Source organism: Meriones unguiculatus, chromosome 3 (genome assembly GCF_030254825.1).
Source record: "Meriones unguiculatus strain TT.TT164.6M chromosome 3, Bangor_MerUng_6.1, whole genome shotgun sequence".
NCBI lineage: Eukaryota > Metazoa > Chordata > Mammalia > Rodentia > Muridae > Meriones > Meriones unguiculatus.
Window position 1 is genome coordinate 172,957,851 of NC_083351.1, and position 26,935 is coordinate 172,984,785.

The following is a 26,935-nucleotide window of genomic DNA, read 5'->3' on the forward strand; positions in this document are numbered from 1 at the left end:
GATGCAATGAGTAGATAACAAGTGAGGCTCCCTCTGGCTTGATCTCAAAGTCTATCGCTTAAGCTCCTCTGCTTAGAAACCTCTAGAGAGAGTTAGAAAAATACAATATCCTGTGTTGAAAGACCCTTTTAAGGACCTAATTTCAGCCAGCCACTAGGCTCTGGCTTACCCATCTGCAGAAAGTAAACTTTTTCTTGGATCTGTGTCCCTTTTCACTATGGTGAGCTCAAAAGTAATAGGTTTTCCAGTCACGACGATGGCAGTTTGGCTGGAGGATGGAAATGGTCCTTTCTGGACTACAGGCGTAACAGCTGTTCACATTTGCACAGTAAGTTAAAATTTATATTTAAAAAATAATGGGTCATAAAGAAAGAATACAGAACAATGACAACTGCACAAGAGGGGTAATTGCATTCATGAAAAATGAACTGGTGAGTGATACATTATTTTTTTTTAAGCAAAGCATGTTGCTGCATTAAAAAAAATGGTGTCTTTAATTAATTCTGCCTAGCATTAAAAGAGTAAGGTCACCCGTACCAAAAATTGTTGAATAAAGCAAAAACGTGTGAAAGATATACTGTCTGGTGTTACTCATAGCGAAGAAGGGCTATCCACTGGTCAATACATTACCATTATTTCTTAGTTAGAAGTATTATAGTTGAAACTAGACAATAGTTTTCACAACCCAGTACAATTTTCACATAAAAGATAAATTACTGGAGAGAAGTATCTAACCATAAACCAGAGCTGTTTCAAGAGAGCTAAAGCGTTACTTCAACAAGGAATTTTCAACTCGAGCCAGTTGGCCACCCGCAGCATCGGCCGCTGCTTGTTGATTTTACCTAGAAACACACTGGAATGTGTGTGCGCGAGTTAGTTTATATAAGGCGCTCGTAGACATTCCAGGCCTAACAAACACCCCATTTGTCAGGTGAGGAAATTAAGGTGCCCGAGGACAGAACAGGTAAACGAGATTTAAGTGCAGGTCATCAACTTGGGTTCTCTGCCACCAGACCCTTAATTTTCCCACAACAGTTTCTTTCTGGAAACGTCTGTGAACTCTTTTCTGATGAATTACGGACACAGGCATAGTGTGGAGGTTGCACCTGGGTGTGGATTTGAGGTAGAATCGAGGAAACCTAACTGCAAGCTTGCTTTGGGGCTAAGAAAGGATAGTGGCATACAATAAGGCCTGGGAACTGATAGTTGTAAAATAAGTTTTTTAAAAAGTTTAGGAGAGGCTGAATACAAGAACATGTAGGACTTCTGACGGTTTCTCTAGTGGCCAGAGCCTGGCTGTCTACAGAGCTCTGTGCTTCACAAGGAGGTTAGCATCCCCCGGACAAGGGGGCTCTAAGAGCATGTGGTGAGCACCAGAGAACACGTCCTGTAATCCCATTGCTTCCTTTCTTGTTCAGACCTCAGAGAAGTCCTGGATACCCCAAGATTAATTTAGTGCTCGTGAGAGGTGGCTTGGACTGTCAGGCAATGGTTTGGTCAGTGGCTGGCTCTGTGATCACCTCCTCCTGGAGGAGGGGGAGCAGCCTTTCCAGGCCACAGAGGAAGAACATGCAGCCAGCCCCCATGAGACCTGATAGGCTAGGGTCAGATGGAAGGGGAGGAGGACCTCCCCTATCAGTGTATGAGGGAAGGGGAATAGGGGGAGAAGAAGAAGGGTGGGTGGGACTGGAAGGATATGAGGGAGAGGGCTACAGCCAGGACACAAAGTGAACAGATTGTAATAAACAAACAAATTAATTAATCAATCAATTAAAAAATAAACCTGTTGTTCAGAGAGACGAACAGAATGAACCTAAACTTTTCCATAGCAGAGTAGGGGTGACATGGAGGAGGAAAATAATTCTACAAAGAGCAAATCAGAGCAAAATTCTGTGACCTGGAATGAATAGTACACATGAGAGAGCCAGTGAACAGCAGGCTTGGAGGGTGGGTTTGGGAAGAGTGAGGACAGAGAACAAGTGGGTCAGAAGTAACCTTGCAACCCCCAAGGGGAACTTTATGATTTGATGGAAGACTCATCACAGATGTCTTTTTAGGGCAGTGGACACACTTGAGGAGAATGAGCCTGACAGGATGTTGAGAATGTCCATTTATAACCGTGAATGGAGGTTGTGCTGACTTGGGTAAGCATTTCTGGGCATGACGAAAGTCGGTATCATGGCTGTTTCAGGAATCCAGGCATAAGAGCCAAGGAAGGGAGTAGGGAACAGAGCCAAAGGTACGCTTGTTAGAGGCAAGTAGGAGGACACAGAGAGGAGTTTGGGTGAGAGAGAAGGAAGATGTTAGAGGAAGAAAAAATAGAAATCAAAGTGCCAAGATTCTTAGAGGATGGGTCCATGACTGGTGTAGAAAACAGTTTTATGTCAAGTTTTTGTAGATGTATAACACATAATTTGTTGAAAATGCTTTCTAGGACGATCTAACCATTTTATATAGAGCGAGTGCTGAACATACTACGAGCTTTAAAATCTTCCTCACTCCTATTTCTGATTGCCCTTTTAGACCTTATTCTAAAATAGAAAATCAAGAACTTGATCTTATTCTTCATAACACCCATCTTATTCTTCATTCTTATCATAGAACCTGGTACACGGTAAGCATTTAATGAATGCATGACTGTGAATGATTGAGATAGGAAAGGACAGAAGTCAGGGAATAGACAAAGGGATTCCTGGAGAGGGTGGTTCTCCACCTTCACAATGTTGTAACTCTTTAGTACAGTTCCTCAGGTTGCGGTGACCCTCAACCAGAGAATTATTTTGTTGCTACTTCATAACTGTAATTTTGCTACTGTTATGATTCATAATGTAAATATCTGATAGGCAAGATATCTATGTGAAACCCCCAAAGGGCAGCTTCTCACATTTTTGGACCAGTTACATTTTATATATATAGTTAAATTTTTTCTTCTGTAGAGACCTTATTTCTTCTATAATTTTTAACTGATTCTCTCTGAATTTTACATTATGCCCCTGATCCCACTCATCTCCCCAGCCTTCCATACCTGATCTCTGCCCTTGCAACCCTCCCAAACAAAAAGAAATAAAACATCTCGCCGTGGAAGCTGCAGTGTGTCACAAAGAATAACTGTTTGCACAAACAGCTTTCCTTGCAAATGTTCATTGCGATGAGTTATGGGTCTGATTTGAGGCCTCTGGTTTCTGCTACACTATCAACACTGGATCCTCATGGGGACTCCTCTTGGATACCCTGTTGCTGCCCTGTACCATGGAGATCATGCAGCTTTCGTTCTGCACAACCAATCCCTTCATGTGCGCCAGCAGTTCAGGGATGGGGTAGGTGTTGGGATGCGCCAACTCAAAGCCCTGGATCTGAGCCTGGTGGTAACTGATTCGTTCAGCCCGCCAGCTCTCCTATGCCTGTGCCACCAGGACCAGCTCTCCCAATCTTCCCAGGTTGGTGGGGGCAGCTAACCCAGTAGCAGGTGGTGAGGGGCAGGGCCATCTCTCCAGCACCCACCTTGTAGAGCCCTAATTAACTGCTCATTGGTGCCAGGAATGTCCAGAGGCAAAGGGATTAAGCCCATCTTTAGTTATTTAAACATGGCTACCATGAATTCCAAACACCCACTTCCCCCCCTCCTTGAGGGGTATATATTTCAGTCTTCCTGCTCTTCTTCCTGCTTCCTGCTGTTGAGATTCAGTCACTGTGGCTGCTCCCTTCCAGGTAAAGTCCAGGTTGATGATGTCATCACCAAAGGGGAGCAATGCTAACACACTACTTCTGGTCTGGCTCTTAGGTAGCAAGTAATCAGAAGAACTAAACTCCTTTTTATGGACATGTTATTTTATTTAATGCATTTGATTGCTTTGTTAACCTATTTGTTAATGAACATTGAGCTTATACTTAATGCTTTTGACTATTTCTCATGTGTTGATTGAATACTTGTTTTTCAGTATCGAGTTTTACCTAATTCATTGTTGTTATTATTATGTACAAATGCAGTGATTTAAAATCTTACCTCCATTATCCAGCAACCTACAGATGCCGTGAAGCCCCAGGATCTGCTTGACATACACAACACAGTCAGCCCTGTACTCATGAACCCCTGATGAAAGTGTTGTCTGGTGAATGGCCTGTCTTCAAGAAATGCTTCTGAGTAATTTAACAGAAAAACTAATGAACATCAGAAATCTTTCTGTAACTGAGTAGCCTGAAGTCACCAATGCTTTTAGGGTACTCCGCCAGGAGCAACTGGGATTCCTCCACAGTCCTTGGATAGACAACAGGAAATGCTTTGTCCAGGGTGGTTGTTTCACCAGAGTAATCTTTTTGTAGCAGCTCATCTGACCAAAACAACAACAACAAAAAATTGTAAGGGAAAAGCATATTAAATTCTCTGAAGAGGGATGGAGAAATGGCTCCGTGGTTAAGAACACACACTACTCTTCCAGAGAATCTGGGTTCAATTCCCAGCACCCACATAGTCTCTCACAACCTCTGCAACCTCAGTTCCAGGGGATCCTAGGCTTTCTCTGGCTGCCATGGGCATCCATGCGGTGCACAGATATACATGCAGGTTAAACTCCCACGCACATAAGGTAAAAATAAATCTTAAAATTTTCTCTGAAGAAACATGAGCCTTACCAGTAACTTTAAGCATGAATTACAGGGAGGAACTTCATAAATGATTCTGGGCATGGTCAGAATTCAAACTCCAGTCATCATCTATGAGCTAAAAATGACATCCAGACCCATCAACATATTCCCTGCTGTCCCTTTCCTGGTGAAAACGGAGCAATCACACATTCCTCGTCATGAAGCAAGATTTCCGTTTCTCACAGTTCCTCAGAGATGTGGCAGCAGGCCACACATTTCAAACATGCTTCTCTGTTCTCCCTATTTGTCTTGAAATTCAGCTCTCTCATCCCTGTATTTGTTCCACCATTTTCCACCAATACTTCTCTTTTACCTAGGAGATCAAAGAAAATAAAAATTGAGGGTCTCTGCTTTCTCCTTGTCTTGTGTCAACACTAACACACTGTGTGTGTGTTTCCCAGCTCGATCAAGCAGTGTGGAGACTTTCAGAAAATAATTTTGCTATTTGTAAACTGAAGAAATGGGATGTGGAAGTGAATGAGGAGGGATAAATATGGAGCAGCACAGTAAGCTTTTAATAGTCACTTTTTGGGGAGATAACGACACTGTAAAAAAGGGCCGATGATTCATCAGGGAATGAGACGATTAATCTCTTTTTCCTCACAAGATTATTCAGACTCAGAACCATTCCACACATTAAACTCTGAAATCTGCTCACTGCAGCTCTTTGAATTTTTAGTTTAGTTTATGTGGCCTTCCTTCTGCCTTATTCATGAACTAATGTGTGTAGTTACCTTTCATAAGGGAATTGTGGCTTCATCCATTGCAGAAACAAACTAAATTCAGATGCTATTAGAATACAACTGTACAGTACTTTCCAAAAAGATACATATGCAGAACCAGAGACACTGAGAATGCTATGGACACTCCATTGAGGTTACTACAAATTTGAAGGGTTGAGTATTTTTTGAGTTGTTTCTTAGTTCTGTCATTATTATGTCTGAGACGGGGTCTCTCTATGCAGTCTCTGGTGGTCTTAAACTCGGAATGATCCACGATCCTGTTGCTTCTGCCTCCTGAGCCCTGGAATTACAGATGTGTGCCAACAGGCCTGGCTGAGATTTTTCTTAAGCTGAAATTCACCTTTGATTCCAATAACAAATGCTTCACTGCGGCCCTCACCGGAACTCCTTCTGCCCCTGCCTACATCTCAGGTTCACGAGCTCAAGCTCTCTAGGATTGGTCTATCCCACCAACCTCTGAGGCCCCAGCACCCAACCCGGGAAAGGACACACCCAGCGAAGCCTGGGCAGGGTTTGCGCCACGGTGTTCTTGCTGAGGTCCTCCTGGTGTCTCACACACCGGGTTTCACCTTCCTTCCACCTTGTTTAGCACACATTGAGTCAAGTGCAAGATACATTTCTAATCAACTTTCTTCGTTCTTTGTGGCACAGCCAAAAACTATCAACTAGTGAGTTAGACGGCAAACATTGCGTTCTCATGGCTCTGGACACTGCAAACTTAAGGTCAAGGCACTGGCTGATTCACTCTGTGGGCAGCATGTCTTCCTGGTCTGTAGTGACTGTCTTCACCACACCCTCACGCGCTGGGGAAAGAAAACATGCTGTCTTCATTGTCTTATAATGACCCGGATGCCACTCCTTTGCTTTAGTGATATCACCTAACCCTAGCTACCTCCTGGCCTCCTCTTAGGTCCCTACCTTGCATCACTTTTGCTTTGGGGACAGTGATTATAACATTGGGAAACATGTCCAAATAATTATTCTCGAGCATCTTCCTTATCCATCTCTGGTTCCCTTTTCATCCATTCTCTGAGCACCGGGCTCAACGGGCCGAGAGAGTCCCATCTCTGAAGATAATCACGATCTTCTTCTCCTTTTAAAAAATAGTTAAAAGGTTATGGAACAATGTCTTTTGGAGCCTTAATGCAATTTTCTGAGGTGTAATTAATATTCTAAATTAGAGTCTGGATGGCTGTGTGCAGGCTGAAGAGAGGAGACGATTGAAGTCGTGGGGTTGGTACACGGATTTATGACTGAGTAGGACGCAGAGAGTTGATTATGGCTGTTAGATCTGAGGTGGGTGCTTTGGAAGCAGGATTTCTGGCCAAAAGCTACATCACACGCCCTGGCAAATATACCTTCTTATTTTGCCTCATGAGTCTTCAGGCCAAATGAATCCAAATTAATTGCACTTTTATTGATTTTATCCGTTTGGCTTAGCAGGCTCATCAGAAAGGGATCATTTTTATTTTTATCTTCATTTTGAGATGTATCTCAAGGCCACTTGGAAACTAAAAGGCAGCAGATTAGTGCTGTTCAAGCTCTCGCTCTAAAGTCTTGAGTGGTAAACAGGGATTTAGAGAAAATCTGCAGCCAGGCAAAGACGCAGCCTCACAGCTCTTATTGTTTTTCCTCCAAGACATCACAGAGGGTCGGGGTTTTAAAATCACCTGCCCATTTCAGATGTTGCCACTACAGCATGTCTGGTTCTGCTTTGATACACCTCTGATAGTTCTATAAAGTACTAGGTATTTGCCTTTAAATATGATTGTTAAATTTTCTGTTGTGTTTCCCCCCCCCCCCCCTGAGAATATGTGACTAGGTTGGGGATCTCAGACAACTGGCTTACGTCACATTGCTCAGACATTGCCTGTATTCTTTCTCTTACCCTTAGAAAACCCACTGGAAAGAACAGGTGGAGGTTTAAAACATGATGTTCAGAGAGTGAAGAACTCTGCCGAGGTGCGCATGCGGGTTAGAAGCAGGTAAGCTAGGAGAGTACGGGAGAGCGCCTCAGGCACTAGAGATGGCAGAAGATGAGGGTGAGAAAAGACTAGAAAGGAAGGAAAGTTCAAGAACAGAGAGACAGAGAACGATCATGGCTCTGAAACGATGAATAGGGAAGACAAAAGGGAGCGTCCTCAGGCCAAGGAAAGCCTCACTGTGGAACAATATGGAGCATGCGCCAGGAGGAGAGGGAGACATGCGTCAGGATGTCAACACTCAGAATGGGCTGTTCCCATTTCTCTTCACCTTATTTGTCTTAGTTCTAGGAAAACCTAATGGGAACTGTCAGTTTGCTGTGCTGAGGCACAGCATAGCCGCAGGGCCAGCAAAGGTCCTTCAAACAGCGCCACCTGCCTCTGACCTCCCAGGTTGCCTTGGGTTGGGCTCCTGAGAAGGAGGGACTGAGATGAGGTTTGCGAAAACTGGCAAAGGGCCTGAGAACTAGGAGGTAGGAGTGGGAAGGGAAGGAAGTCGAATCAGAGAGCGGCAGCAAGCAAAGGTTCTTCTGAGGGACATCCCACAGGGACCTCCAAAGCCACACACAACCATCCAACCAGGAGCAAGGAAGCTGCCATGTTTTCACTTTTCCATCTGTAGTTCCTAACCAGAGATGAACTGCCCTGCAAGGGACATTTGGCCGTGTGTGGACACCATTTTTTGGTTGTCCAGTTAGGAAAATGTGACATGAGCACCCAGTGTGGAGGTCAGGGGGACAGTCAAACATCTCACAATTCCCATAACACACATGTCAGCTACCCGCACCCCAGCAACACACACCTGACATCAGGAAGTAAAAGCTGTAGCATCAGTGTCAGCAGCCCTGAGTTTGAGAGGCTCTTGCATATGTCATCAGTTTTCCGCTCAGGGCTGCTGTTGGGAGGTACATTTAAAATCCCCAAAGCCTTGTAGTATACTTGAGCATATTTTGGATATATGCCTAGGAGTAGTATAGATGGATTTTGAGGTAGCCATGTTCGTAGCAGCTTTATGCATAATAGCCACTATCTGGAAACAAGCAGATGTCCCTCAACTGAGGAATGGATACAGAAATTGTGGTACATTTATACAATGGAATACTACTCAGCAATTAAAAACAAGGAAATCATGGAATTTGTAGGCAAATGGTGGGAACTAGAAAAGATCATCCTGAGTGAGGTATCCCAGAAGCAGAAAAACACACATGGTATATACTCACTTATAAGTGGATATTAGACATATAATGTAGGATAATCATACTAAAATCTGTACACCTAAAGAAGCTAAGCAAGAAGGAAGACCCTGGGTGAGATGAGAAATCCTCATTCAGAAAGGCAAATGGGATGGAAATCAGAAGAAGGACAAAACAGGGAACAGGGCAGAAGCCTACCACAGAGGGACTCTGAAAGACTCTACCCAGCAGAGAATCAAAGCAGAAGCTGAGACTCATAGCCAAACTTTAGGCAGAGTGCAGGGAATCTTAGGAAAGAAGGTGGAGATAGAAAGACCTGGAAGGAACAGGAACTCCAAAAGGAGATCAACAGAACCAAAAAATCTGAGCCCAGGGTTATTTTCTGAGACTGGTACTCTAACCAAAGACCATGCATGGAGATAACCAAGAATGCCTACACAGATGGAGTCCATGGCAGCTCAGTCTCCAAGTGGATTTCCTTAGTAAGGGGAACAGGGGCTGTCTCTGACATGAACTCAGTGGCTGGCTCTTTGATCACCTCCTCCTAAGGGGGGAGCAGCCTTACCAGGCCACAGAGGAGACAATGTAGCCACTCCTGATGAGACCTGATAGGCTAGGGTCAGATGGAAGGAGAGGAGGACTTCCCCTATCAGTGGACTGGGGAAGGGGCATAGGAAGAGAAGAGGGAGGGAGGGATTGGGAGAGGACAAGGGAGGGGGCTACAGCTGGGATACAAAGTGAATAAATTGTAAGAAATAAAAAAAATTAAAAATCCTCAAAACCATCCCAGAGGTTTCATTCTGGCTGTTAGGACATGGGTCCTTCAGCACAGAATTCAAGAGGAATCCAAGAGAGCACAGGTGGACAGTGACAGAAAATGACATACCACTCAAATGCCTGGCCATTCATCAAGGCATTTGCTTGAAAATAATACATCATCTTTTCCATCTTACAGCATCCAGTATCTCCACATTCACCTGTGTTGTTCAGTATGGAAATTGTGGGCACCTTGTTGATCTCATTCACCCTGAACAACGATAACAAAAAGAAACATCATCATTGGCTGGATACATACTTTGTGTGTGTGTGTGTGTGTGTGTGTGTGTGTGTGATGGGTCATGGCCTTTTTTTTGCAAATGCCAGGCAAGCACTATGTCATGGAGCTACGCCTCCAATCCCTTGGGCATGAATCACGCCCTCACTGTTTTTGACGGTCTCTTTCTGACTTAAACAGTGAGCTGTTTTCACTCCTCCGGGTTTGGATTGACAGCAGTTTTCTATGGCCATTTAAATTTCTAATGAAAAGCCACTCAAGGCCATAGTACAGAATAAATACATTGTTATTGATCATGCAATAAGGCATTAAGCTAATTCGATACGGCTTCACCCTGAGACATACTTAGTCACCCATCTTGTCATTCCTCAGCTACCACGGAGCTTGCTGGTTTCCTGAGGCCCAGCGGCAGTCATCTTGGATTTGACTTTTCTCATATCACACCTGGATGTTCCAGAATGCCTCGTCTTGCTCAAGCTCTTCTCCCTGCGGGCAAAGTACAGTGACAGAGGAAGGATTCATTACTCTTGAAATGACCCTGTCTACAATATCCACTTTTTATCTCCTTAATCAGCAAAGTGGTACTCCGAGGACTGGCAGGTCCACTGCCTGGAGGCACATTTATCACCAGGGCACAAGCTGAATAATTGTGTATTTACCAACTTCAATTTAACCTCACACCAAGGCTGTCTCTCACGACAAGGTGAGCATAGGAGCAAATAGCTGTTCTGCCTGTAGCTAGTTCATCAATAACCATTTGTTCACATACCAAACCACCATTTGTACTGTCCCTTCCCCCGGAACCGTATGCTTTATCACAGAGGTTTATCACCAGAAGAAGCGGGCTGCCCTGCATCGGTCAGAGCGCTAAGCTCAGCTGGCGATACCACAAGGAACGCTGAGTGCAGAGGCGAAAGGGACTCAGCATTTTCTTCTTTAGAGAGGACATGGAACGCTGCATGCCTCTAGTCCCATTTCCTTTGTCAGCATGGCCTATGTGCTAAAAGTTAGAGTGAAAATGTAATAGAAATACAAAAATGTTTGTGGCCGTTGGTCTAGAAAGTACTGTAGAAGTGATACGAATGTCGGTGGCTGAGCGGCAACATTGCTTTCAGGGAAACGAAGGTTAATTCAGGAGTCTACTAATACAGGGTCTTGGTAAGCTCCCACAGAGATTAGGTAAGGCCTCGAAGGCACGAGGGAAGTGTGTGCTTTTTGACATGGAAGGGGTCCAGCATATATTAAGGGTCCAGACGGTGTTGAGAAGCAAGCTGGATCTATGTCTTGATAAGATGATATCTACCACATATTGTTCATGGAAAACAGTACATCAAAGCTGAACATTCATGATATCCTACCCTGGTCTGGATCTGTGATATTGTTATCTGTAGCTCTTTATATGCGTGTATGCATAGCATCAGCACAAATATGAAAAATTCTGTAAGACTCGCCACAAAACTTGAATGCAGTTGGAGCAGTAGAGGTGATGGCAGGTGAATTTATACCATTGTAGGCTTGGTGGGGTCACTGTGGGTTAAACCTAGAGCTCTATGGATGATCAGCAACTGGGATACTCTCCTAGTCCCTCTTGTATTATTTATTTTGCATCAGGGTTCTGTTAAGATGCCCAGGCAGCTTTTGAACTTGCAACCCCCATGCCTTAGCCTTTAGAGTAGCTGAGCCCACAAGCCTGTACCACCAAGCTTGGCTGCTCTGTTGTAATTTTATAAGAAGACACATAAATGCATTGGTAGTCCCTAAAAGAAGTTATACATACAAAAACAACTAATTAATCATTAATAATAATGATAATCAAATGTCATATTAACTGCACACTGAATTTTTATTGGGGTTTTATTGATGATCAAAATGTGCAAAGAAGACAGATACAGAACTCAATAAATACACTTAATTCTGTATCTCATTCCTTTATGTATAGCACTCCAGCCAGAACTGTGGTACATGACTTTAATCCCAGCATCTGGAATACCGAAGCTCTGTGAATTTGAGTGTAGCCTGGTCTACATAGCCAGCAAGGGTAATGCAGTTAAGACTGTCTCTAACAACAACAACGACAACCTGAATACAGGGCCTGGACAGATGGTTTGGTGATTGAGAGCACTGGCCCACTCTTCCAGATATCCTGAGTTCAATTCTCAGCATCTACATGGCGGCTCACAGCTATCCCTAACTGTAGTCCCATGGAATCTGATGCCCTTGTGCAGCCATGCAGGCAACACACACACACACACACACACACACACACACACACACACACACACACATATATATAATTCCAAACAACAACAACCTAACACTCCAACTGTCCTGAAGGTGGAGGGAAAGGAGGCCCAGGAAGGCTGAGCATGATGGAATGATAGTACTACCTGCTGATGCTTACCCAGGGTTTGCTATGAGCTAGGTAGACACTCTTGTAACTGCCCAGCTGTCACAGCACTGGAGCTGCTGCTGCTGATCAAACTGAGGCACAGTGGGAGACTCTCATTGATCCTATTAGCAGAGCCAGGCTTGGAATCCAAGCAACCTGGTTTAAGTTTCCCCGTGGGAATCATTCCGTGACTTCATAATCCAAAGTTAGACTCAACATCTGTGCCGTGCACCCTCATAACTAAAGATGTGGGAAGGAACAGATGAGAAGTACAATCATCCTGGCCAGAACGAAGGTGCCCTTAAGAGAAACTTGTGTTCCTTCCTTTGGCTCTAGGACTATTGAGACAATGAACCCCAGGATAGAATAAGAAAATGCCAGGGGTCTCAGTGCCAGCTGGAGGAGGGGTTTGCTTTCCTAGAGAGATTTTACACAGTTCTGGCAATTTGTAAGTCCACCTGTCAGGGGAGGCTGGAGCAGTGCTGATGGGTGGGATCACACCTTGGCCAAGATTGCCTGGCCGTGCTCACCTCGTCTCTTCAATTGAAGTCTCACGTCAGAACCCCAAACACGGACTTGGAGATTGCCTGACCTCTCTGTTCCTATTCCCAACATGGCCACACTGAATAACTCTCCTTCCGCTGGTTCTCACCATTACTTGTTTCTTTCTTTCTTTCTTTTTTTTTTTAATGTATTACTTGTTTCTTTAATTGGCCTATTTACTTGGCTGACTCTAGCGCATTAGGAATGGCAGGGCTAGAGCTCTGACCCTAGCGACTTTCATAACAAAAGAGACATCCCTGCCAACCTTCCTGCTTGCTCCATCAGAAGGGCAGATGCAGTGAAGGATCTTGACAGGAGGTTGGGAAGTCCAAGCACAACGCATCAGCTAGGAAAGATCATGAATTCCTGTAATTCTAGTACACAGAAGGCATGGTGATGTGAACCTAGCACTCAGGAGGCCAAGGAAAAAAGTTTGCAAGTTCCACACCAGTCTGAGCAACATACAGAGAGGCCTGTCATTCTTTTACTTATCTAGTTGAGGCAGAATCTTCAGCAACACAGAAGTTGATTAAAATTTAGATAGACTGGAACAAGCCTTCCACTGGAGTTGAGCAGGAGCGTCCTGTCATCAGCCCTAATCAATATTCTTCTTGTCAGCAGCAACACAGAATGGCAGAGGCATTTTTTCTTCCTCTATGAATGCAGGTTAGCATCAAAGCCCTAAGTCATGCATAAAAGCCTGAAGCCAGCTCCCCAGGGCACACACTTAGCCTGATGCACTGATCCAGTTGTAGAGTGGAGAAAGTCCATGGGCCAGGGCTCTTACATTCTCTTTTCTGAAAAGGCTTTCATAGCCTCCCACTGTGAACAGAATTTCTGTAACTCTAACGCTTGTGGGGGTGGACTACACAAAACTCCATTTTCCTCCACACTTCTGTTTTCTAAGCTGCTGGGAAGGTACAGAAAAAGCCCGTGGGTGGGTTTATGAACTGAACTGGAAGGAAGTTTGAGAGCGCTTCTCTCATATTAACCATGTGGTTCTCTTCACCGTCAAAGAATGCCATGCTGCCATTTATTTCACAGTCCAACCAATATACTACAGAACCATCTTTTGAGAATTCTGATGAATGGAATTTGGCGAAGCAGAGTGAAAAGTTCAATGAAACAGATAAAAATAGCCTGGCCATTCATAGTATTATTTTCCAGTTTGATGTCTAATGTGTCTGATTGTGTGCCTCTTCCTCCAAACTTCCTGTATTGAAGCCTTGACTCTGATGTGGTGGTGTTTGAAGAAGGGACATCCTTAGGTTCAGATGAGATCATGAGGATAGAACCACCATGAAGAGATGCCCTGCAAGAGGAGACATCAGAGCTATTTCCTCCCTCTTTGTCTCCTTTTGTGTATGCCATAGGATGGCCATATGAGGACACAGTGAGAGAGCCCTCACCCAATCTACCAACTACCTGTTCCTTGTTCTTGGCCTTATTGTCTGCAGAAATGTTAGAAATACATTCTTGCTTCCTCCACCCAAATTTTTTTTTCAGTCTGAACCAAACATCATAGTACCTTGATCATTTAGCCATATTTCCGTCTACTGAGCTTTTTACCAGTATTTTTCTTATATTTATGGTTGTGAGCCTATCCTTTAATGGCTGAGCCATCTCTCCAGCTCATCCCAGTATTATTCTTATGACTAGGCAAAATAGTTTTCTTTTCTGATAAACCAGTTTGAAAACCAGTCCTGTGTTGGTAATATTGGTATGACTGCATAACAGTCACCCAACGTAGACTTTGATAGCCACTGTGATATTTATTGCTGGCCTGGACACCCAATATGTGTCTCTTTTCCATTTGGAAAGCACACCTGTCTTTGTCAGAACATTACCTTAAATATCTCAGTGCATCCTAATTTTTATTTTTTGATGTGCATTGACACATGCTATCCAAAGCAGCTTGCCTCTGATTGTGTAGAGTATAGTGGTTTATTTTTTAATAAAAACTGGGTAAAATATGAAAGCTGTGGAGAGTATTTTTTTATATTATCATGCCTAGAGTGCTGAGCTGACTGGCATGGCTGAAAGCTCAGAAGAGGCTGTGAAGGGAGAAGGTGAGTCACAGTGCTAACTGTACGGCTGCTCTGTAGACTCCACCAGGGAGCCTCCCCATGAGTGACTTGAGGAAGATATGCCCAGAGAAATGCCTTACCTGGATCATGAATAACATAAATGCTCTGCAGACTTCACTTCTCACTCTTAAAGTGAACACATGAGTTCAACCTGCAGACAGCCAGAGCAAGAATCACATACAAAAGACTGTCTTGATGCTATGGAATCAAGTAGACAAAGACACACAAATTGGAACTTTCCAAGGTACTACTTTAAGCCAAACATGGAAGACTCAACCATTCTTTAAGAGAGAAGAAAAAAGTGTGGAGTATATGTATTCACAGAAAAGATTCTAGGGTCTCAGAATCCTTATGTGGGGTGACTACAGGTCCTCTCCCAAAGTCATTCATAAAAACAGGGGAAGATAATTGACTCTTTAAATGATTTTGTTCATTTATTTTATATGTATGGGTGTTCTGTTTGTATGCCTGTACATCATGTGCATGCAGTACCTGTGGAGGCCCAGTGAAGGTGCCAGATCTTCTGAAGTGGAAGTTAAAGATGGTTGTTAGCTACCATGTGGGTGCTGGGAATTGAACATGGGTCCTTTAGAAGAGCAGCATATGCTTTCAAATGCTGAGTTATATCTCCAGACTCAAATGATTTCTTTAAATCAAAGACAACAATAAAATACTTCAAAGAGCACATACAAATTCACACAAATCAAGAAAACTTGACCCTATCAAAGACACAAAATAATACTCTAGCAATTAATCTAAAAATGGAGATTTGTGAGGTGTCTGAAAAAGAATTTATAATAACATTTTAAAAGAAGTTAATTCAAACTACAAAAAAGTAGATAATACAACAAGTTCAGGAAAAAAATGTTCAGCAAAGAAATAGAAACTTGGAGAAGAACCACATATACTCTCAGGAGCTAAAGAATAAGTGACTGAAATGGAAAATTTGGTGGAGAGTCTCAACAACAAACTTGATCTAACAGAAGAAAGAACATACTTCCTAGACACTGGTTATTTGAAAAGGATGAAAATAGATGGAGAAAGCCTATGGGATGTATGGTATACCATCAAGAGAACTAACATTTGCATCATTGTAATTAGAAAGGGAGAAAAGGAGAAGAGGCTTAATATTTTAAACAATAATGGCAAACCCTCCCTAGAGTGGAGATGAGATATGGAAGTCCAGAACATGAAGTTCAGATTTCTCCAGACAGACTCAAACAACTTTTAACCAAAGAAGATTAGAACCATACTGTTAAAAACTTGAGACCAAGGGAAAAATTTGAAAGCATCAAGAGAATGATCCATCCTACAAAAGAGCTTTTTGAGGGGTGAAGGTGTTGGTGTCCACTGAGAGGCCATTGGTGAGGTCCTCGGTAGGTGCAGTCCACAGAGCCAGCATAATCTTATCAAAGATCCAAAGACAATTTTCCTAACAGTAGAAAAAAAAATCCTGATGTTACTTGGATCCATGAAATATTTCAAATAGTCAAAGCTATTTTGGGGGAAGAAAATAGAAACTGAAGGCATTGCACCTTCTTATTTCAAATTACAGTACAAATGAATACTTATCAAAATAAAAGAATACTATAACAAGTGCAGCGACTAGTGGAATCAAAGAGCAAATCAAGAAATAAACATATTCATGTACAATTGCTACTCTTTCTCAAAAGTGCCAGGATTCACAAAGGAGACATGAACATCTCAGATGGTGTTGGGAAAACCAGATCTATTTGCATGCAGAAGACTGAAATTGAGGAATTTTTTTGTTATCATAGGGAGAAAGTAAAGACGGAGAAGACTTAAGTGTGAGTGCTAAAACCATCATATTTATTTTAGAAAACAATGGTGTGAGCATGGCGTCACATGCCTAGAAGCATAGCAGCTGGGAGGTTGAACCAGAAGAATTGCTACGAATTTAAGGTCACTGCGGGTTACATAGCAAGAATTTATAGGTGGAGAGAGAGGGAGGGAGAGAGGGAAATAGAGAGCAAAAGCAAGGGCAGGGGAGAGTGACGGAGTAAGGGATGGGGAGTGGGGAGCTCACTCTATGACATTCATGTGGGCCATGATTGCAAGAATTGGATATGACACCAACAGAATAAGAAGTAAAGGCAAAAATAAATATAAATCATATTATGTGAAACTAAAATGTTCCTACTGCAAGGGAATAACAATAATATTATAAGACGATCTGGAATGCAAAGATATATTTTCAAGTCATACATTCTTGAGGAGTTAACTGAAGTTGAAGTTTCTGGTATTTTGAAGACTCAGATATCATGTGATGTTTTGGTAGAAACTGTCTTGTGAGAGGGTATGTAATGTTTGGCTGTGAGCTCTCTTGTGCAAAGAACATGATTTTGATCAGCTGAAAACATACATAGGTGGACTCTGAGGAGAAGAGATATATAGAAGCTCACATACAGTGAGATAATGCCTTTTGGATTGGCATCACTGTGCTGATCTTCATGCTTTGATGCTTGACTTCTCAGAGAGAAGCATTCGAGAGAACTTCTCAGGGCAATCCAACTGAGTCTTATGGCTTTCACTGCTGTGTTCTGATCTGTTTAATCATGCTGATTCATGTTGCTGTTTTGTGTATTTGGACTGGACTGCTGGTACCTGGACAACAAAGAGTGGACTCTCCCCAAGGAACTACTTCTAGAAAGGTATACAGCCCCTTTTTCCTAATAAACTTCCTTTCTTCCATACCTCTTGTCCGTGGGTAGAAGGGAGGTAGAGGCAAAGAACCCCAAATAAAGTAAAGTAGGTTTGGTAAAAAATCCAAGCCTACAGGTGGTGCCAGCTGTGGCTTAGGCACAATGGGTAAGTTCGCTTCTAATGCAGTAGAGGAATCCTCAGGTTTTGAAGGGTTGGCAATGTTGTTTAAGGAGATTGGCAAAATAGCAGCTATTGCCACTGGGTGGTCTCCTGTCTTGCTCCCAGAGGGGTTTTTCTGGTTTTGCTTTGTAGTCTTCATATATTGCATTTTGAAAAAGATTGGGGTGGGAAAAGCTAAAAAGCTCAGAAGGTTCACCCAATTCTCCAGTGTTAGAGAGGATTGTAGAGTTGGCTATGCACCTAGAGAGTTTGTGAATAGAGGTTGAAATACTTGGAAAGCAAAAGGAGCCAGTGGAAAGAGGACAACAGGGTTCAGACATGGTGTCCAACACAGGAAATTTTCCTGCATGATGCTAGGGGGAAGCAAACTAGGCTGGAATGCAGGTTGCTGCTCAACCTGCTCTGCTCACTTTCACTGTCAGGTGTCCAGAGTACCTTCATGAGGAAAGGGGCCTAGAAGAGCAGGAGGCTGTACAGGGTTACTGTACCAATTGGGTTACTGTTGAGCCAAGTGCACTGTCAGAAGAGTTCCCTGGGGCTATACAGGCAACATCAGCCTTCCTGGTCTTTGTGCAGCATATGCCTGCTAATGATGGTGGTAAAGCTTATGATGAGATGACATGTCATCTGATAGACATGCTAGATTTAAAACATTTTAAAGAGTTTATTTATATGGGAAGTATTCACCATTTGTTAAACAAGTATTAAATAACTGGGCTATGCAAACAGACTTATTCCCCAAGATTGGAAGAGTTTGGCGCCAGTTGTTTTAGAAGTTGGTCAACAATTACAATGGTTATTGTGGTGGAGGGATAACACTATGAAAATGGAACAAAGTAATGTAGCAAGAGGAATTAGTATTGTTAAAGACCATTTGCTTGGTAAAGGAAGTTATGCTGATTTACAAGAGAAAATCTGGTCTGATAATGCCATAATTGAACAGTATCATGCTGCAGCTTTAAGAGTGTGGGACATGGTTGAAGAGCCATGGGAAAATCCCCCCACATCATTTAATAATACAAGGCCATGGAGAAGCCTTCATTGACTTATAACAGAGATTGACTTCAGTTGTCAATAGAACCATACCAGATCCTGAAACCAAAAAGTTGTTGACAGAGATTTTGGCATTTGAACATTCAAATATTGAGTGTAAGAGAGTAATTAGACCAATAAAAGCATGAACAGCCCTAATAGATGAATGGATAAAAGTGACAACTGATATTGGCTCTCAGGAGCATAATGCCAATATTATTGAACAAGCCATAGCTAGAAATCTCAGAAATCAAAATGCCCAGTGTTATAATTGCAGTGAATTTGGCCATGTTCAGAGAAATTGTAAGACTAGAAGCTTCAGAGTTCAAGATAGTAGGCACATTGATTCTGAAGAAAATGGTATTCATAGAAAAGAACAATCAGTTTCTGGATGCAATGGAATGTAAAAGTTCTTGGGGTTTTGTAGCCATTGTTGTAAGGGAAAACATTAGTCTAGGGATTGTAAGTCTAAAAGAGACATACTAGGTAACCTCTTGCCAATGGGAAACAAATGAAGGGGCCTGGGAAGCTTGAGGCCGAGCAACAAACAATGCAAGCCATCTTCCTTCAGTCAACCATGAACCAAAACTAACTATTAATGATCTAATGCATGCTACTGAAGGCAGTGAAGTTTTGGCCTCAGATGCATCTCTTATACTATCCCCAAAAGTTGAATGTTACAAGATAACCACTGGTATTTATAGTCCTTTACCTTTGAGGACAGTAGGAATAATCCTGGGAAGAAGTGGATTAACTTCTCAAGGATTTATTTTGTGCATCCAGGTATCATAGTTGGGGATTGCAAGGAAGAAATTAAAATCATGGCATGTGTGAAAAAGGAGTCACAAATTAATGCAAGAGATAGAATTTTTCAGCTGTTCCTGTTTCCTTACATCAAGAGCAAGGCTGCTACAGTAGAAAGAACAGTGGCTCTTGGGAATACTGGGAAACACGTGTTCTGGCAAACAATGGTTAACAACCAGAGACCCAAATTAATGCTACAAATGAGTGGTGTTGAAATAGAAGGCTTAGTGGATACAGGAGCTGATGTCATTATATATTCTCCAAAGTCTTGAAATCCAGATTTGGCCATTTCAGAAGGTTTATACACAGTTTATAAAATTTAGTAAATTATCTCAAGTAAGACAAGTGTCCAATGAATTAAATTTGTGGGACCAGAAGGGCAAATGGGGAAGTTGAGACCCTATGTGGCTGACATACCCATAAATTTATGGGGAAGAGATCTTGTATAACAATGGGCAACTCAAATTAATATTCCTGCAATCCCAGGGACATTAAAGGAGGAAATTAGGTATGAAATGGTAGATAGTCTTGGGGGAAGGTACTGATCAAGAACAATCACAAACTGTATCCATTGTCTAAACACAGGATATCACAGAGATCCAGTTTCCAAAACTACAATAGAGGTAACTGCTGAAATACCAACAAACTTGCCCTTAAAATAGTTATTGAACAGACCTGTGTGGGAAGAGTAATGGCCCATAATAAAAGAAAAAATTGTAGGCACTTGAACAACTGGTGTAAGATCAGTGGGAGACTCAACATACAGAAACATCTACCAGCCCATGGAATTCCCCTCTTTTTGTTGTAAAATAAAATCAGGAAAATGGAGGATGAAAATGGATTTAAGAACAGTGAATAGAGTAATTCAACCTATGGGTCCTTTACAGCCTGGATTCCTTTACCTTCTTTGTTACCTATAGTAATAATTGATTTGAAAATTTGCTTTTTCACAATAACCTTTATGAACTGCTTTCTCAGTACCTACTCTGAATAATGTTGATCCAATAAATAGATAACATTGGAAGGTACTTCCACAGTGAATGTTAAATAGTCCAACTTTATGTCAATATTTTGTGTGACAAACATTAGAAATAATTCATAGGCAATTTTCTCAATGTATCATATATCATTACATGGATGATATTTTGTCAGCTGATTCCAATGCAGATACTCTAGGAAACAAAGTATGCAAACCTTATGGTATTTTTAGATTTTCCTGAGTCTCTTAATATAATTACTGATTCTTTATATGTAGAAAGAGTTGTCTTGCATATAGAGACTGCTGAATTTGTTCCTGATAACTCAGAATTAACCTCATTATTTAGCAATTACAACAGGCCATTAGAAGTAGAAACTATCCATTATATATTACTTATATTTGGTCTCATTAAGGTTTGCCAGGTCCACTGGCACAAGAAAATGAGGAAATTGACCAATTACTAATAGGGAATGTGTTAAAAGCCTCCAAATTTCATGAGAAACATCATGCCAATGGGAAAGGCTTAAGAAAAAAAAATCTATCACTTGGCAATAAGCCAAAGAAATTATAAAAATGTCCTATATGTTCCTTATATAACAAAATGCCTTTATGTAGGGTACTACTGCTGGTAGTAGCCATCGGGGTACCAAAAGAAATGAAATCTGGGAGACAGATGTTTTCATTTTGCAGAATTTTGGAAACAAAGGTATATACACCATACAACTGACACATACTTGGGGTTTCAATGAGCAACTGCTTTAAGATCTGAAAAGGCTGATTGTGTAACTACACACTTATTAGAAATAATGGCAATTATTGGGATACCTCTCCAGATTAAGACTGATAACACTCTCACATAAATATCCAATAAAATGAAACAATTATTTGCACATTACAATATGAAGCACATTACAGGGACAGACTAAATAGTGCTTTGTTAACTCTAATTTTTCTTAATGTCTGTGAAAAGGGAATAGCAACAGTTGAGAGACACTGGGTTATAGAAAAAAACTGAAGAACTAGGTCAACTAATATACCATAGGGATGTGCTGTCATTAGAGTAGAAACCCACAATAGTTTTGAGATGGAGATCCAGTTATGCTTATGTATCTACAGAGAATGACAAAATATGGTTAGCAACAAAACTTATAAAGATTAGATCTGGGTTGTTTACAGGTTCTAGCTATTACAAATAAGGCTGCTGCAAACATGGTAGAGCAAATGTCCTTTTTGTGTACTTGAGCATCTTTTGGATATATGCCTAGGAGTGGTATAGCTGTATCTCAAGGAAGTGCTATTCCTAATTGTCTGAGAAGGCACCAGGTTGATTTCCAAAGTGGTTGTACATTCCCACCAGCAATGGAGGAGAGTTCCTTTTTCTCCACATTCTCTCTAGCATGTATTGTCACTTAAGTTTTTGATGTTAGCCATTCTGATGGGTATAAGGTGAAATCTCATGGTCATTTTGGAAATAACCCAGATGGAGGAATGGATATAGAAATTGTGGTACATTTACACAATGGAATACTACTCAATAATTAAAAACAAGGAAATCATGAAATTTGCAGGCAAATGGTGGGATCTAGAAAAGATCATTCTAAGTGAGGTATCCCAGAAGCAGAAAGACACACATGGTATATACTCACTTATAAATGGATATTAGACCAAAAATATAGGATAAGCATACTAAAATCTGTACATCTAAAGAAGCTAATCAAGTAGGAGGACCCTGTGTAAGATGATCAATCCTCACTCAGAAAGACAAACAGGATGCACATTGGAAGAAAGAGAAAACAAGAAACAGGACAGGAGCCTACCACAGAGGGCCTCTGATAGACTCATAATCAAACTTTGGGCAGAGTGCAGGGAATTTTATGAAAGAAGAAGTTACTAACTAACTTACTAACTAACTTACTAACTAGCTCTTACAGGAGCTCCACAAGCATAGCAACAGAACCAAAATATCTGGGCCCAGGGGTCTTTTCTGAGACTGATACTCCAACCAAGGACCATTCATGGAGATAACCTAGAACCCCTGCTCAGATGTAGACCATGGCAGTTCACTGTCCAAGTGGGTTCCATAGTAATGGGAACAGGAACTGTCTCTGACATGAACTCAGTGGCTGGCTCTTTAACCACCCTCCCTGAAGGAGGAGCAGCCTTGCTAGGCCACAGAGGAGGACATTGCAGCCAGTCCTGATGAGAGCTGCTAAGCTAGGGTCAGATGGAAGGGGAGTAGGACCTCCCCTGTCAGTGGACTTTGAGAGGGGCGTGGGGGGAGATGAGAGAAGGCGGGTGGAATTGGGAGGGAATAAGGGAGGGGCCTACAGCTGGGATACAAAGCAAATAAAATATAATTAATATAAAAAATAAAAATTTAATTAAAAAAAGATCAAATCTGACCAGGAAAACCTCTTATCACCTAAGACATGAATGTCTTCACAAAACAAATAGTCCAGGTGATTCACTCTCACAATTTCCCTCAGTTACTGATTTTTCCAAAATTTGCATGCAAATCATCTTTAAAAGGGCTATGCCAAATGACAGACAACACGAAGACTGGACAGACAATACAGAGACTGGACAGACAACACAGACACTGGACTGACAACACAGAAAAAGATACAGCTAGCTTTCCCCGGACTTGCCCTATATCCCAATTTTCATAGGGAACTCAGAAGATATCTTTGCCTCTAGATAAGTAATTTTAAGAACACAACTCCCATTCCCAAAAGGTGGAGAGGTTGTTTCTGGTCATTTGATGTGTTGTTTTGCCTTGGTATGGGTTAATTTATATTGATGAAAATTTAAGGTTATTTTGTGTAACTATTGTATATTGGTAGAAATTTAAGGCTGTTTTGTATAACTATTGTATACTAATGAAAATTTAAGGTTATTTTGTGTAACTTGTATACTGATAGAAATTTAATGTTATTTTGTGTAACTATGGAAATTTAAAAGCTATTTTATTTAATTATTGTATATTAATGGAAATTTAATGTTACTTTGTTTGACTATTATTTGGTGTAAAGTTCTAGTTTTATGGTTCTCATAATATTCTTATTGTGTATAGATTGTTAATGTTAAAGAAAAAAAATCTTTTTTTTTTAACAGAAAAGGAGATACAAAGTGGAAGTTTCTGGTTTATTTGAAGACTCAGTTTTGTCATGTTATGTTTTGCTGCAAGTTGGACATATATGTTTTGCTAGAGGTTGGCTTGTGGAAGGGCACATGATCTTTTGCTGTGGCTCTCTTGTGTGAAGAGCATGGTTTTGGTCAGCTGAAAACATCCGTGACTGGACTCTGAGAAGAGAAGATATATGGAAACCCATGGACAGTGAAACAACATTTTTTTGATCAACATTGCTGAGCTGGTCTTCATGCTTTGACACTTGACTTTACTGAGAGAAAGACTCCAGAGAACTTCTCAGGGCAATCCAACTGAGTCTTGTAGCTTTCACTGACTCGTCCTGATCTGCTGATTCATGCTGATTCTTGTTGCTGTTTTGTGGTGGTATTTGGATTAACTGCTGGTTTCCAGACAACAAAGAGTGGACTCACCTTAAGGAGCTACACCTAAAATAGAGTTCTACAGCCTCCTTTTCCTAATAACCTTCTTTTCTCCCATACCTCTGGTCATGGGTGGAAGGGAGGTAGAAGCAAGGAACCCCAAATAAAATAAAATAGGTTTGGTGAAAAATCTAAGCCTACAGTTAACGCTACTTATATATGTAACATTATATTCTCATGAAATGCATGAGTATATTAGCATACATACAGAAATGTAAATGTATGTCATATTAATGTAAATGTATGCACACATATAATCCAATAACCCAACAGAAAAGAATCCCAAATTACCCAGTTATTCAGGTTCCTTGAACATTTTGTATAATTGGGTAATATGTACCCCTTCCCTACCATGGTATCTTTATTTTAGAAATAATCTGAAAAACAAAACTTTTAAAAGTGAATGATAAAGTTAGTTTTACTTAAAGGTCTGACTATTGCCATCACATAGCCAATGACAGGAAACAGGCAACAGGCAAACCTGACAATAAAGTACGTGATGCGTGGCTGCTCTGGTCAACAGAACAGGGCTGAACACTAGAATGGCCCAAAGAACACTAGCTTGCAAATGTTTAATTTGGATGAAATTTATAATTTTGAGCTGTTATTTTTATGACAGCCATTGTCTAAGTGCTTTTCATTTTTAGAATGATTTTTAGTCTCTGAATCACTCATGAAATTGATACTGCGGCCACCTTCTTGTGTAGATTAAAAGAAGAATGGATAGCCGTGAAGCTAAAGGGCTTGGCCAGCTTCACGTTGTTAATGCGACCTGAGCCAAAGCTAGCTCTAAAGTTCACAATTTTAATCACCACGTGGCATTCTCAACAGAATATTAATGGAAAATGTAATTTATGGATTCTTTGGCTATAATAGAACCGTGTAGTAGATTTGCTATATCACCACATAAATCCAGTTTCGTTATTCTATGAACTCATTGTTCAATAAACCAACTGTTGCAGATTTTTAAACAATGCAAAACCCTATTGGAAATATCTGATGATGCAAGAAATTCTTCTCCACTTCTACTCCCAAAACATTGCATTAATCACGAGAAAGTTCTATTCAACATCATCTTCCATTTGGAAAATTCACAGCTTTCCAGGATTAATTTTTCAATGCTTCAGATTCAGCTTCTATTACTCATGTAGCACTACAGATATTGTGGATTAAATATAAAAACATTCCAGTACGATTGCAGAGTTTTCAGGTTAAAAATAGCATTTGAGCTTAGAGTGCTACCACCAATATTTCAATTCTTTGCTCCCTATCTTCCTGTTGGTAATAGCAAAATCCCTTTGGGTTAGAATCAACCATATAAATCTTAAGAAGTCCCGCGAATCAAGGCCTTTACATAACAAACCATCTCACAAACCTCTATCCCAGAAAATCAGTACCACATCATTCCAAGGAAAAACTAGGCTTACACCTTATGGTTTGCCAGGCTTTTCCCTGTTGTGTTCCACAGTTATTGACTCTCTGAAGGCTAAAATAAAACATAAAAGATGATGAAGTGATGAAGGAAGACAGCGAAGACCTACTACCAACCACGAAGAAACAACCAACTAGATTGGCTCACAACTCTTTACTATTTTAAAGGAATAAGAACCTACATGTCATATCAGACTTAACTAAGCAATTTCCAGTGTAAGTTTTCAAAAGCTTAATACTCTCCTAGAGATTCATGCCTTCTATATTAGGAAATGAAAATTACTTTGTGCTTTAAAAGCAATTAGAATTTCTTGGATCATAACAGCCTATCATAGTACCATTCAGTTTGGTGTCAATAGTTTTACTATACATTTTAATTAGTAATCACATCATTCATCCAAGTATTTGCTGCTGACTGTGCTCTATTCAGTATATCTGACAACAAGGACACTGTTCAATAAGACAGATAACCACCAAGCTCAGCTGAAAGAGAATTAAGGATATTAAAATAAAACAATTATACATTTTTAATAGTCCAAATGTTTTCCACAGTTATCATTTTATCTTCAAAACATTTTACAGAAAAGTTCTCTATCTATCTATATAAAAATATGTATGATTTGTCGATAAGATGCAGCAGCTTAGAATCTTCGGTAATCTCCCAAGAGTAACAGCATCATAAGGAAACAGGAATTGGGCTGAAGCAGTTGTAAAGTGCTTGCCTTGCAATGTGCACGAACCTGAGAATTATCCCTGCATTCCATGTGGAAAAGCTGGTCCTGTTGCCATGACTTGTAATTTCTGTGCTGGGGAAGTGGAGGCAGGAGGATTCCTGGGACTTGCTGGCCAGCCTGTCTAGTTGAATGGGTGGGTTCCAGGCCAACAAGAGACCTTGTCTCAAAGGAAGTATGTGGCATTTTTAGGGATGGATGAGGCAAACTGGTATGAGAAAAAGGGTCCCAAAAGCAGGCTAAAGAGGCAGAGATGGCCTCTGCTCCCATTGTTAGGAGTCCCACAAGAAGACCAAGTTGTACAACTGTAAAATACATGTAGAGGACCTAGGTCAGTCCCATGAAGGCTCCATGGTTGTATGTTCAGTCTCTATAAGCCCCTATGAACCCTGGCTAGCTGATTCTGTTCTCTCCCCCACCCTCATTTCTCTCTTTGGTGTCATTAACTCCTCTGGCTCCTACAGCCCTTCCTCCCCCTCTTTGGTTGGGTTCTCCATGGCCTGCCTAATGTTTGACTGTGGGTTCTTCATCTGTTTCCATCTGCGGCTAGATGAAGCTTCCCTGGTGACAGTTGGATTAGGCACCAATCTATGAGTATAGCAGAGTGTCACTAGGCATCATTTCCTTGACTTTTTTTTTTTTTTTTTTTTTTTTTTGCCAGTCATATGTGGTTCTATCCTAGGTCTCTGGGCTATTCAGCCTCTGGTTCCTGCCTCTTCAGGGCTGGGTCTGAAACTGAATCAGCCATTGGTGGCCACTCTTACAATTTCTGGGCCACCTTTCCCTCAACACATCTTGTAGGCAGGACAAATCATAGGTCAAAGGTTACCACATTTTCTTTATCCATTCTTCAAATGAGGGGCATCTAGGTTCTTTCCAGTTTCTGGCTATTACAAATAAAGCTCCAAAGAA